Consider the following 12590-nt stretch of genomic DNA (forward strand, 5'->3'; position numbering starts at 1 on the left):
TCGTTCCCTTTGTGGATGGGGATGTGGAGAATAATGAATGGGTGAAGGCAGTGACATATGTAGGATTACAGGGAAAGGGGAACACATCTTGCACACGGGTAATGATTTTCCATAAACCCACCTCCACAGCCTTTCTGTGAGGAACCCAGGCAGTACCAACTGGAAAGAATGATTTTATGCAAAGGAACAATACCAGGGTTCGACAAAGAAACAGCAATTATACTATTCTGATGTTGGTCACTAGGGGGAAGGAAGCAGCATAGGAAGGTGGATTATCCAATAGGACAACAGGWAATAYTTCAGATGCAGCTAAAGAATTTAAGGAGGGTMGATCCATTGAGACTAAATGGCCAAGGTGGACAAAGGTTCRTAGCGTACAAGGTAATGGCTAAATGTCTTCTGGTCTGATGAAACAAAAATAGAACTGTTTGGCCATAATGACCATCGTTATGTTTGGAGGAAAAAGCGGGAGGCTTGCAAGCCGAAGAACACCATCCCAACCGTGAAGCAKGGGGGTGGCAGCATCATGTTGTGGGGGTGCTTTGCTGCAGGAGGGACTGGTGCACTTCACAAAATWGATGGCATCATGAGGTAGGAAAATGATGTGGATATATTGAAGCGACATCAGTCAGGAAGTTAAAGCTTGGTCGCAAATGGGTCTTCCAAATGGACAATGACCCCAAGCATACTTCCAAAGTTGTGGCAAAATGGCTTAAGGACAACAAAGTCAAGGTATTGGAGTGGCCATCACAAAGCCCTGACCTCAATCCTAGAGAAAAGTTGTGGGCAGAACTGAAAAAGCGTGTGCYAGCAAGGAGGCCTACAAACCTGACTCAGTTACACCAGCTCTGTCAGGAGGAATGGGCCAAAATTCACTCAACTTATGGTGGGAAGCTTGTGGAAAGCTACCCGAAATGTTTGACCCAAGTTAAACAATTTAAAGGCAATGCTACCAAATACTAATTGAGTGTATGTAAACTTCTGACCCACTGGGATTGTGATGAATGAAATAAAAGCTGAAATAAATAATTCTCTCAACTATTATTCTGACATTTCACATTCTTAAAATAAAGTGTTGATCCTGACTGACCTAAGACAGGTGTATGTAAACTTCCGACTTCAACTGTAAATATGTACATGAAGGCAGGGTGAAGTGACTGGGCATCAGGATAGATAATAGTAAGAGGAAAAAAGGAAACAGTAAACATGTAGTCCCCCACGAATGATGCAGCACCCCCCTTGGGTCAATCAGTGTAATTTTGTAAAAATGCTAAATCTGTCATTRACCGAAGAAAATTGGTCCAGTGGTGCCTGAGATATTGTGTGACTAATGTACGTACAGTTGATTACTATACAGCACCCCTTGTGCCAATCAGTGTAATTTTGTATATAGTGGATCCCTATGGCAGGACGCATAATTCACCCAAGTTTAGTCTAAATCGGGCCTGTGGCGTTTGAGATATCGCATGGCTAGCTAGACTCATATCCCAGAGCATGTGTGCCAAATTTTAGCACTCAAGTCAAACAGATCAAGATATAAACTTGTGCCCGTTATAGCGCCACTGTGTGGTTGATATGAATGTTCTTTCAAATTGATGGATTCGTTGACAACGTCACTAAAACGATGTGTGCTTCCATGTGGCAGAAGTTAGCCTGTTGTGATTCTGGATGGCCAGATTGCTAGCGAGAATGAAAAGAAACTGCCATGTGTGGAAACGTAAGTGGTTCGTTTCATCTTGTTATTGATACCATGTCTTGTTTTAAGGTGTTTTGACTGATTTCATGTCAATGCTTATAAACATTGGAGACTAAATATAGCTTCCATGTTGTCAACAATCTAAGCCAACCCTGTCCGTTTTGCCCCTTAGTTGCGCACGCCTCGGTTTTGTTGCTAAACAACCAACCTGTCTATGTTGAGTCTTGTAACCAAATTGTGTTACAATGCGAATATCCTTGACTGATTCATATGCATTTATGTGGCAGACCACACCTATGTGAAGGGTTATTGGTCAATATGTTGCTTTAGGTACTAGTCTGGAAAATATTGCTTTGAGAGACCTTTGGCCCTAGAACCACATATGGAGCGATTTCAGTGCCAACAGAAATTGTATTTGATATTTATAATTTGTATTAGGATATTGAATTTAAATGTAATATTTTTGAATGTTTAATTCACAAATTGAAACATTGAATTCATAAATTGAACTTTCATGATTTGAAACTGAATTAAATGCAAATAAAATTGACATTTGATTGAATATTCAAATTCAATATTCATATATTCAGTTTCAATATGGTAGATATTGCATTGTCTGTGTATCAAGTTTACAAACCATAATTTAATGTTAATCAAAGTTTAATTTAATCAACTTCTCAGATGCATTCAGATTCAGATTCCAAATTCAGTGCTCTTTATTCAGATTCAAAACCAAAGACAATATCCTGGTACTTTGCAAGACAGAAAAGGTAGAGGAGAGCATATAGAATAAAACGCTCTCTGTGGTAAATAGAAGCTTCTGGTCATTTCTGAAGCCAATGTGGCATGCTCAATTTATTTTCTTTCTATGAATTTGTCTCTAGCGTTTGAGCCGCTTTGGCTATAAGCCATTATGACCCCATTCCTGAAAGCTAAGACTCTCTGGAGCATGGATGTGCCTTCTGTTCCCGTTTTTAATCTTGCTCTTGTTACTGACTGGGTTCGAACCAGGTCTCCTGCATGTCACAAGACCATGTTAGCCCACTTAGATAAAGCCCATAGGAATTAGTTCAAGAAGCTAACACAAGTCTTCAAGTCTCCAGCAAGGTTCATCGAACCACCTGGGTTGCATTTCACCCCCCCCCCTCCCTTTGACTTCATACTCAGAGATCATGGCACCAATATAACTGACTGGGTTTCGAAATCAGACCTAATGCGCAACAACAATACACAAGCATAAGGATCTGTGCACCTCATTTAATGAGAGCGCAATATAGGTGGTTTGGTGATCCATCCATGTGATGAGTAGCCTCGTAATTACCAAACTGATGACCATGTGTAGCGAACCATTCATGTAAGCTCGCGGGATCAGGCCGCTCACGAGGCTATATGATGAGCAACCTTGGCTGAGACATGAAGACGTGTTAGCTTGACTGACGGTGTTCTAACCCAGGTCTCCTATAAACCAGACAATGCAATTTTTAAAGTCTCAGACAAGACACTCTTCACACGAGCGTGGTCACTGAACCACCTGTGGTACACTTCACCCCCCTTTGACCTCGTCCTTGAAGAGACCCATCCACGTCACAGGACCAATGCCTAGGCTTTAGCTCAACAGTCTAACACAGTCTTAATGCAGTCCGTCACATATGACTACCCTTGCCGGAGACTTGAAACCAGGGGTGGACTGAGACCAAAAATCGGCGATGGCATTTCTAACACATTGGCCCATTATTTTCCTTGAGGCCCCCATTATTATTAGCCAGATAATTATAATTTTGCATAAAAAATTGTTTGACAGGCCCACAAGGCTAAAAATGGACCACCCAAATGCCAGACAGCCAATCCYCCCCAGCTTGAAACTAGACTATGTCTAACACATCTTCAGGGCTCAGGCAAGGTTCTCATCCCATAAGCATGGATCACCAAACCACGCAAGTAGACTTGTAGAATTTCTGCACAGAAATTGTATTTGAATTCCATATATATTGTTGTTTGTTTATTGTTGTTTGTTTATTACATCTCTTGCCGCTAGAGGACACTCGTTCTCTGCTTCACACATACACCAGGTTACTTGTGTTTCTGAGAGGATGACCCCTGCTGGATGTAGAGCAGACTCCTGGAGAGAGGGAATGAGAATGAGAAGTAACTGAGAATGCATGCACATGTCAAAGGTGGGATCTGAACCCAGGTCCCCCACGGTAGAAACCGTGAGTCTTAACCGTTAGCCCAATAGGAAATTCCCGCTGAGTCCAAGGGTGACACTGATTTTGAAGTTGCAAGCAGGGCTATATCACGAGATCATGGGCCCGACTCAACATCTGCTACATTCACCTCCCTTTGACCCGACCTCCTCCCCCCAAGAGAACGTCCCACAGTTGGGCGCCATAGTCAGGGTCAGGATCTGAATCTAGGTCTCCCACGGGATAAACCAACGTCTTAATGGTTAGCCAATAATCATAACTGAACATGATGAGTGTGGAAACTAGTTGTTTTCATTTATACACAGAAAGAAGCTGTCCCACACTTTATTACCAATAAAAGATGCCGTCTTGCCATTTTGCCTTTGACCAAACCTACATGTATTGTAAAATATCTACTTTAAATTACAGTACTTGTGTTGTAACATTATCATGACAGTGTGATAGTGTTCGTCTAATTTTACACACACCCAGTGTTACAATAGTTGCAAAAACACACTGTGTAATGAATTACCTGTTTCCAGTGGCAACACATAATTCAGAGCCCTACCTGTTTTTGAGCCCCACCTGTTTAGCTAAAATAAAAAATAAAATAAATAAATAAACATGATTTTTTCCTGTTTTGCATGTTATTTTGACATTAATATGTGTCACATATCAGTTTACAAACAATGTAAGAAAAAAAAGTCAATAATGTCGCATACAAACATGGTCTCTTTTTTGCTTTCTCGAGTAAGGCAGCTCCAAAATGCAGGTGTTTCAGCCTAGCTCAGTGCTTTCTGTAGTGGTGGGGCAGTCAGCGGAAAACACTGAGCGTAGGGGTTGGTAATGTTCTCTAGTTGCGCCGTGATTGAAAATCGCCGTGATCTCTAGTTGCGCAGTGACACTACGTCCCCTCAAAATCTAAAATTATTTATTTCAGCAATTATTTATTTCATCACATTCCCAGTGGGTCAGAAGTGTACATACACTCAATTAGTATTTGGTAGCATTGCCTTTAAATTGTTAAACTTTGGTCAAACGTTTCGGGTAGCCTTCCACAAGCTTCCCACAATAAGTTGGGTGAATTTTGGCCCATTCCTCCTGACAGAGCTGGTGTAACTGAGTCAGGTTGTAGGCCTCCTTGCTCGCACACGCTTTTTCAGTTCTGCCCACAACTTTTCTATAGGATTGCGGTCAGGGCTTTGTGATGGCCACTCCAATACCTTGACTTTGTTGTCCTTAAGCCATTTTGCCACAACTTTGGAAGTATGCTTGGGTCATTGTGCATTTGGAAGACCCATTTGCGACCAAGCTTTAACTTCCTGACTGATGTCGTTTCAATATATCCACATAATTTTCCTACCTCATGATGCCATCTATTTTGTGAAGTGCACCAGTCCTCCTGCAGCAAAGCACCCACAACATGATGCTGCCACCCTTGCTTCACGGTTGGGATGGTGTTCTTCGGCTTGCAAGCCTCCCGCTTTTTCCTCCAAACATAACGATGGTCATTATGGCCAACAGTTCTATTTTTGTTTCATCAGACCAGAGGACATTTAGCCATTACCTTGTACGCTAAGAATTTGTCCACCTTGGCCTTTAGTCTCAATGGATCAACCCTCCTTAAATTCTTTAGCTGCATCTGAACTATTTCCTGTTGTCCTATTGGATAATCCACCTTCCTATGCTGCTTCCTTCCCCTAGTGACCAACATCAGAATAGTATAATTGCTGTTTCTTTGTCGAACCCTGGTATTGTTCCTTTGCATAAAATCATTCTTTCCAGCTGCCTGGGTTCTCACAGAAAGGCTGTGGAGGTGGGTTTATGGAAAATCACATTACCGTGTGCAGATGTGTTCCCCTTTCCCTGTAATCCTACATATGTCACTGCCTTCACCCATTCATTATTCTCACATCCCCATCCACAAAGGGAAGAGTAGGATTTGGAGAGCAATAAATACCATGCATGTGTGTTTCCATGGTAGCGATTTTCTTGATTCACAACCATAGTGTGTGTGTATGATGGGTCCTCGACATCTGATGACTCTTCAGGTTCTGTGGCAGAACCTCTGTTGGTTCTTCTGGCCTTTGGTCTCGGCCTCTGGCTGTGGTCTCCCCGTTCTCCTCTGGCCCCTCCTCATCGGTGGATCTCAGCCTCTTTCCTCCTCTGTGTCCTAAAGCAGGATGGTTGCCAACCTGGGAGAAGCCTGGGATGGAGAGATGGTGCATCCGGACCTCGTGGATTGGTTCTGCTGCTTTCCTAGTGTGAGAGTAGAGAAAAACTTACAACAGAAGTTAGTTCCTTCATGTACTCAAAATGGTCACACTATGTCTTAGTTATGTCTATCTGTCGGTCAGTCATAGGTCTCACCCTGGGTTGTTCATTGGTCGTCTTGTTAACATTTCATAAGGTGTACACAATACCTTTGTTAAGGCTGCTGCGCATTTTCACGAGGACAAGGGTCAAGCATTCCACCCAGCGCATTTTTGTGGAATGGCAGGCTTTTGCAATCCCCTTTGATCATTTAATTAGCCCTCTATTAATCCCGTTACTCCACGGGTGATAGATGGACTCAAACTTCTGGTCAACACCCATATTTTGGCCACTTGGGCACCACATCTCCTATGAGATGTGTCCCATTGTCTGCAGACAAACCTCAGGCACTCCGAACCTGAGTATAATTTCCTAACTAGCAATTTTGCAACTGTTCGCGCAACGCAGTTGGTGGTGAAAATGTTTCACCCACCTGGTGACCTGTCAATTATCACCAGGGCAGTTTCTCTTTCTTTCTTTTCGCTCTACCATGTCTATGAAATCCATAGCAAAGTGGACAAAGGTTTTTTTGGGGTGGGGAACTTCCTGGTTGCGTGGAGTTCCCTTGTCTATTTTATATAACAAACATGTCGCGCACGATAAATGAACAGTTTATATATATATATATATATATATGCAACGATAAATGAACATTTTATATATTATTATATATATTATATATAATAATATATATATATATATATTATATATATTATATATATATATATATATATATATATATTGTTAACGTGCTGATTCAAATTTTGGCAAAACCATTGGGCCGAAATATTTCCTCCTAATATCCCCCCTTTGATGAATGGCTCAATCCATGAGCCAATCGGCAAATATTAAAGATCATGGTTGATGGTAAACAGGGCATGTCAGACAAAAGATGTAGCCTTAAGCCAGACCTAGGACAGAGAGCACACCCTCTCTCCCTCCACACTTGGTGATTTGAGAATATCAGCCTGCTGCTGTTTCTCAAGATCAGTAGTTTCAGTTGACACAAACAACAAAAAATAAAATGGATGTGTGTGACAACGGGAAACAGCCATCTTGGCCGCCTCATCAGCTATGCTGATATCAATTCTAGCACAATCACAGCAACCTGTGTGTGRCTCAACCTTATCAATAGCCAATGTGTTAGGTTTTCACATAGCTTCAATCAACTGTTCAACATAAGGTCTGTTTTTAAATAGGTGTGCCTGTGGACTTAGTAAACCCTCTTGCTCTCTAAACCCTCTTGCTCTCTTGCTCTCTAAATTGTTGATTCTGAGGGAAATAATAACTGTTGGTGTTCTGATTTCGCATTGGCCATGGCTGTCCTCTGTCATGAACTTGTCCTCCTTGTCCATAGGGCATAAGTGGCCCCGGGGAGCATTTCCAGCTCTGGGCGAGTGTTACTGGGGCTGAGTTTCCTCTTCCTCTACCAGACCCAAAGTTTCCTCTGCCCCTGTTGTAACCTCTTCCTCTACCAGACCCAAAGTTTCCTCTGCCCCTGTTGTAAACCTCTCCCCAGACCCAGACCCAAAGTTTCCTCTGCCCCTGTTGTAACCTCTTCCATTTCCCCCACTGCGAACTCACATGCCCCAACTGCCCACAGGTTCAGCATTGAGTGTTGTTCCATTCACGAAGGGCTCTGGCGGGCCCACCTCCTCTTCGAGTCCATGTTTGTGGGTCACCATAATGTTGAGTGGTGAAAAGCACATACCCTGCAGGCACCAGGTTCACAGGTGTGACTGATGTGAATGTGGGGGAGCTGCAAGCTGTGGTTGTGGTGAGCCTGTAGAAACAACTTGAGCAGATGTCTAGGGTCTTCCAGTCTGTCCTTTTTGTGGAGTGAGTTGGGGTGGCGAGGGAAACTCCCTCCAGGAACTGTGCCTCCTTTTTCTTCCAGCACCATCATTCCCATCACCGTTTCTGATACAAGGGCACTTCTCTTCATCCCCTTCTCCTTGTCTGAAATACCTCCTTGACTAAATCCAACCTAGTCTTGTTGAATGAACCAGCCATTGGATATCTATGTTCTCATACCATCTCTGTCCAAACATGCCATTTCTTAAAAGGAAATGTAAATTCCACAGCAGTAAACTTCTTTTGCATATAATCAACAGGCGTAACAGGCTTCATTGCTCCTATCTCCTCATTCTGGTTTGACTGTGCCATGGTGCTCCGGCTTTTTATTTAGATAGTCTGCGTGTAATGTGTTTTCCAATTTCTATAGGGTTATTCTAAAGTGCGTGTAATATGTAGGAATATGCCTATATTCTTCTCTATCTCCTTTCAGTGTGTGTTAAACAACAGTGGGTGATACTGAAATCTTAATTCTACTCTCACTTACTCCAGGCTATGGTAAATAGTAAACGGTTCTACTAAACTTAAATATATTTCTCACACGGGCCTCACATAGACAACCACATGCTAGACTTCAATTCCTAAGGGTAGAGTATCAGTAATATTTTATTCACCAGTTCCCCCTGGTGATAGCGTCACAAAGTAATTTTCTATGAAAATCTCTACAGAACACCACTTCCTTGTAATAATTTTACTGGTATATTAGGGGTTGTAGGGTTGTACCTCTCCTATACTATCCTATGGTAGGAAAGTGTCACTAACAAATATGTTCAACCTGTTATTCAAATAACTTCTGTCCTACTCCTAACTTTTTATTCCACCATTGGCCATTACCTAATAAAACCTACTTTGCAGGCCTTTGCAGACATGGTGAGCATCTGTTTGGTTTTATTTGACAGTCAGCTGTGTAATGATAATGGTGTAGGTGCTCTATGTTAGCCTTTCCTACCTATTATCTAACTTGCAATAATATCAATAGTATTGTATCAGTTTTAACTCTATTTCCTCCACTGTCTTCTCATATGCCCATAAAACAAAACCTCCTCTCCACCAATTCCACTTAAAAGTATCCTTATCTATCCTCCTACAAGTAATTATAGGTCGTATGTCAACTAATACAAAATATGTTGAGGGTATTACTAGTTCCTTGGGGTGTAGGGTAATATACGTCATATAGGTATTATCTTTATCAAACCCGCCGTTTCTTATACAATGACAGAACTCCTTCCTGCTGTCTTCACTTCCAAAAATCCCTTTCTTATACTATTCCAATTTAATGCCTTTATCTATATACTGTTCCTCATCCTCCTCCTTATCCTCCTCCTTATCATAAATAACCAATTCTCGATTCGTTTATCTCCTCACCCACTGCGCATTTCACTCACACCAAACACATAAGGACAGACAACATATTATTCCTATCTTCCAGGTGCCCCATAGGTTATCGCCTCTTTCAGAACTTTCCCGCTAGATACAGCTTCTGATCCTAACTACTCTTGAGTACCCTTCCGGAAGTTACCCCAGCACCCCAACACGCTAGAAGGCGAGCTACTCTTCTTATCCATATGACATATAACACACATTGACATACAACAATTACCACACATTCATTGACTTATACATGCACATTTTAGGTTCCTTTGTTTTTACAATTACAAGAGGGAGGCGGCGCTTTTACATACCCGCGAAACACTGAACACCCACTTCTTATAAATTACAGACTTCGATATAACAGGTGTCTGCTTACCTTACAATTTGGTGATCAGAGAAGGGGGTTCAGGTTCCGTCCAGTAGCGTTGCACTCACTCCCTCCTGGCAAGCTTGCCAAATGTTGGTTCCGTTTTTCTGTGCTCTGTTTTATTTACTTAACAAATAAGGAACACTCAAAATGTGCACTTATAAATCATAACAATTTTAATCGAAATACATGTACAGCTGTAGACAGAAGTCAAAGATCAAACATCACATATACAACTGATGTCTCTCATGAGTTCTGCCCCATAGGAATCGTCCCAAATTATTTTATTAAGCCTGAAGTCCAGCCCTAGTGATGTCACTGCATATGTCATTACCTGCTACTCCTCAGACCAAGCCCATGCTACAGCTATACAAACTTGCAAGAGAGATACAATAGTTCCAGTGTTTTCTAAGGCCTCGGCAGTAAATGTCCACTCCCCCAAGTTGATTTATGTGCAGATGGACGTGGTACCTTCAGGCGTTTGGAAATTGCTCCCAAGGATGAACTAGACTTGTGAAGGTCTACAATTGTTTTTCTGAGATCTTGGCTGATTTCTTTTGTAGAGCTCGAAAATTCAAGCCCCTTGGATGCTGCCATAGACTTACATTAGAAGTGCTCATCCAAGAAGGCTCAAGGTCATTGGCCACAGATAAAATGTCAAATCGCGTTATATCTACCATAGCTTTGATTGGACTGATCATGTCAACATCATACTTTCTAAATCTTAACTAGCAAGCTAGACAAGGAGTCATCATCATGCATTAAGTCAGCAATCTACTGGCAAATCCTTTTCAATCCTTGTCATATGAAGAGAAACTATAGATAAAACGTATCAATACACAACAAGTGGGAAATTGCCAATTCAACAATGAGTACTAATGCGCCATTGCAGCTCCGAGTTCAATCTCAGTCTGTGTCACAGCTGACTATGCCCGAGTCCGTATGGGAGTTGCAGCGATGAGACAAGATCGTAACTACCAATTGGATATTATGGAAAAGGGAGTAACGCCATGGGCCAGAAAAGTTTGAATACATTGGCCATGCTGTCAATCCAGCATGACTTCTGCCGCGTTCAAAACAACTGGAAACTCTGAACTGGGAAATTTCGTACTTTTGTGAGTTCAAGACAACTGGGAACTCGTATAAAACTAACTCCAACTGGGAAAATACGGAAAACAATTTTGAACGGTCATCCAACTCAGAATTCCAAGTCGAGATGTTGGCCTCCTTCTAGAGCCCACAAGAAGGATCGCCGCGCCACCTTCCTGTTCAAGTGAGCACAGCACAACAAGGTGAGTCCAAAAATGTATCGTATGCTTCTGCATAAATGATGTAATATGCCAGGGAGATATGTATACTATAACTAAGAAAGTAATACTGTATGTAGTAAGCTGTTAGTAGCCCATGTGCCTCACSCTAATAATTTTGTCCATTTCCCCCTCATAATTTAGCCTACTCTTCTGACTTGGTGGTGCACATGTAGCCTATAGCCTGTTTAACAGAAATGTAATCATTGAATATTGTAAGAGCTTTCACTGTCTGCTTATATGCCCCCTTTATTTATCCTACGGTTCTGACTTGGTGTACAGGGAGAATACTGTAGGAACGGCCCATGTTCTGAATTCTGTTGCTGTACATTTCAAAAGTGCTGAACAAATATTTATGTTGACTACGTCCGTCCTAGCTCGCTCATTAATGTCTTTATCGAAATTACGGATTGCCTCTTATCCGCTCGTCTACCCCTTATGCCATAGTTTTCACATCTCAGTTGTCAGTAGAAACAACATTTGTTTAAGCAAGTCAGCCATATCAGCTATACAGTTCAAAAGTTTGGGGTCACTTAGAAATGTCCTTGTTTTTGAAAGAAAAGCACATTTTGTCCATTAAAATAACATCAAATTGATCAGAAATACAGTGTAGACATTGTTAATGTTGTAAATGACTATTGTAGCGGGAAACGGCAGATTTTAAATGGAATATCTACATAGGCGTACAGAGGCCTATTATCAGCAACATTCACTCCTGTGTTTGAATGGCACGTTGTGTTAGCTAATCCAAGTATACCATTTTAAAAGGCTAATTGAACATTATAAAACCCTTTTGCAACTATGTTAGCACAGCTGAAAACTGTTGTGCTGATTAAAGAAGCAATAACACTGGCCTTCTTTAGACTAGTTGAGTATCTGGAGCATCAGCATTTGTGGGTTCGATTACAGGCTCAAAATGGCCAGAAACAAAGATCTTTCTTCTGAAACTCATAAGTCTATTCTTGTTCTGAGAAATGAAGGCTAGTCCATGTGAAAAATCACCAAGAAACTGAAGATCTGGTACAACGCTGTGTACTACTCCCTTCACAGAACAGCGCAAACTGGCTCTAACTAGAAAAGAAAGAGGAGTGGGAGGCCCCGGTGCACAACTGAGCAAGAGGACACAGGATCTCAACCCTATTGAGCTGTTGTGGGAGCAGCTTGACCGTATGGTACGTAGTGCCCATCAAACCAATCCAACTTGTGGGAGGTGCTTCAGGAAACATTGGGTGAAATCTCTTCAGATTACCTCAACAAATTGACAACTAGAATGCCAAAGGTCTGCAAGGCTGAAATTGCTGCAAATTGAGGATTATTTGATAAAAGCAAAGTTTGAAGGACACAATTATTATTTCAATTAAAAATCATTATTTATAACCTTGTCAACATCTTGACTATATTTCCTATTCATTTTGCAACTCATTTTATGTATGTTTTCATGGAAAACAAGGACATTTCTAAGTGACCCCAAACTTTTGAACGGTAGTATATGTTTTTTT

This window comes from Salvelinus sp. IW2-2015, unplaced genomic scaffold, assembly GCF_002910315.2.
Source record: "Salvelinus sp. IW2-2015 unplaced genomic scaffold, ASM291031v2 Un_scaffold19, whole genome shotgun sequence".
Taxonomy (NCBI): domain Eukaryota; kingdom Metazoa; phylum Chordata; class Actinopteri; order Salmoniformes; family Salmonidae; genus Salvelinus; species Salvelinus sp. IW2-2015.